The following is a 2500-nucleotide window of genomic DNA, read 5'->3' as shown; positions in this document are numbered from 1 at the left end:
TCGTTCGTATATGAATATTATACATACTCACGGATAGCCAGAGGCGAATAATCGCAAACGACGACGCGTCGATTTTGCGGCCATCGTTGCACGCGCGACTAACGACGACCAGCCGAGACGGCTGTAGTTTATCGCATCGATTTCATCGAGCAACCGGTGGACGCTGCCGCGTTCGTTCGTAAATGAATAATATACATACTCATGGCTAACTTGAGGCGAATAATCGCAAACGACGACGCGTCGATTTTGCGGCCATCGTTGCTCGCGCGACTAACGACGACCAGCCGAAACGGCTGTAGTTTATCGCATCGATTTCATCGAGCAACCGATGGACGCTGCCGCGTTCGTTCGTAAATGAATAATATACATACTCATGGCTAACTTGAGGCGAATAATCGCAAACGACGACGCGTCGATTTTGCGGCCATCGTTGCTCGCGCGACTAACGACGACCAGCCGAAACGGCTGTAGTTTATCGCATCGATTTCATCGAGCAACCGATGGACGCTGCCGCGTTCGTTCGTAAATGAATAATATACATACTCATGGCTAACTTGAGGCGAATAATCGCAAACGACGACGCGTCGATTTTGCGGCCATCGTTGCTCGCGCGACTAACGACGACCAGCCGAAACGGCTGTAGTTTATCGCATCGATTTCATCGAGCAACCGATGGACGCTGCCGCGTTCGTTCGTAAATGAATGTTATACATACTCATGGCTAACTTGAGGCGAATAATCGCAAACGACGACGCGTCGATTTTGCGGCCATCGTTGCTCGCGCGACTAACGACGACCAGCCGAGACGGCTGTAGTTTATCGCATCGATTTCATCGAGCAACCGATGGACGCTGCCGCGTTCGTTCGTAAATGAATAATATACATACTCATGGCTAACGTGAGGCGAATAATCGCAAACGACGACGCGTCGATTGTGCGGCCATCCGTTGCTCGCGCGACTAACGACGACCAGCCGAGAAGGCTGTAGTTTATCGCATCGATTTCATCGAGCAACCGATGGGCGCTGCCGCGTGCGTTCGCCCGATTGCGCGTGAAGTTACTGTTCGGAACCAAGAATATACGGGTGTATTATACCCGTTTGGTCGCAGCCACGCGCAAAGGCTTTTGAATGTACTGTACGCCCGGCCGTCGAACGATGGTTTTCCGTCATTCAGGAAACAAAAAGAAACTTTTGTCGTCGATATGGCGCGTTCAATCCTCCGTCGATACGCTGGTCGGAGGTGCGAACATCGAATATTTTTAAAGCAAAGAACAAGGAGCATTTTTAAATACAAAGAAAAAAATTGTAAATTGTATATGATTACCCTGAACGGTGGATCACTTGGCTCGTGGGTCGATGAAGAACGCAGCTAATTGCGCGTCAACGTGTGAACTGCAGGACACATGAACATCGACATTTCGAACGCACATTGCGGTCCACGGATAAAATTCCTGGACCACGCCTGGCTGAGGGTCGTTCACTTGTCCTAAAACTGCTTGCGTTGTTCTCAGATTCCCTAACCCCGCCGTCGTTTACCTCTCCTTTCGGGGAGATGGCGAAGAACGTTTCGGAGCCGGGTCGATGAAGAGAAAGGTATCAACGTACGAGCGAGAATTTGGGTATTTCGTTGGCGTTTGTCGCTGGACGTACGAAAAAGAATAAATATTATATATTATTGGCAAGTTTGCGCACCCCTTGCGTGGTGAGGCAGAGATCAGTCTGGACTCGCGCGAGTGTTTTACGGCGTCGTGCGTCGTGTTGTCTGGAGTATCATCACGACCGCCCGTTAAAGCACCGCTCCTACGATTTCTGACTTTGACGGCACTAAAAACCACCGTGGGGCGCAAATCGCGTTTCGTACAAATCTAATGATTACCGGCGCTCCCGACGTTGCCCGAAGTTAATAATTTATGCAAAGGAAAGAGAAAATAAAGCGTATACTAGTTTTGGAGCATAACAAAAAGGACACTGGAAAGAAATTTGATCAAACACTGATAATTATGATATGTAATATATGCCCTACCACGTGAAATTTGTGGTATCCGTCGGTCGTCGTCTTCCTCTCTGTTCGTTCGTACAGCCCCAGGGAAAAATGATAATTTATCAAACGAATCGGACGATCATCCTCTATGGAGAGGCTCGAACGAACACGACGAGAAGCGCGATACGAACGGAACCCAAAAGAAGGGATATACTCTGAGAAGTTGGTCGCCCCATGTCTCTCTTTGTTACGAATATGTATATCGATTGCGAGACCGCGCGTTTAGCCGGTCGTCCAGTCCACGAATGCTTTTCTTTCGAACTTACGGTGGACTTTGGTAGACTATCAAAGAATCAACGAAAATCGGATCGGGTAGTTCTATCATAGACACACACCGTGGTTCTTCTTTAATTTGAAAAGCGACGGAAGGACGTTAAAAGTAATCAGCCGGTTACGCCTAGCGAGCGTTTCGCATCGAACGAATGAAAAACTAAGACAGAAGGGAGACACTTTGGCGA

At 48.6% G+C, this 2500-nt stretch overlaps 1 non-coding gene across 1 annotated transcript; it reads left to right on the top strand.

Annotated features, from left to right (window-relative positions):
• The first annotated feature begins 1322 nt into the window (after positions 1–1322).
• LOC143341531 (5.8S ribosomal RNA) lies at positions 1323–1477 on the top strand. The gene has a single exon (XR_013079631.1). It is a non-coding gene; the product is annotated as a 5.8S ribosomal RNA (ribosomal RNA).
• Positions 1478–2500: the final 1023 nt, after the last annotated feature.

The sequence above is a fragment of the Colletes latitarsis genome, chromosome 4 (genome assembly GCF_051014445.1).
Source record: "Colletes latitarsis isolate SP2378_abdomen chromosome 4, iyColLati1, whole genome shotgun sequence".
Lineage (NCBI taxonomy): Eukaryota > Metazoa > Arthropoda > Insecta > Hymenoptera > Colletidae > Colletes > Colletes latitarsis.
The sequence above is the reverse complement of the archived record's forward strand: the minus strand, read 5'-3'. Positions and strand labels throughout refer to the sequence as shown.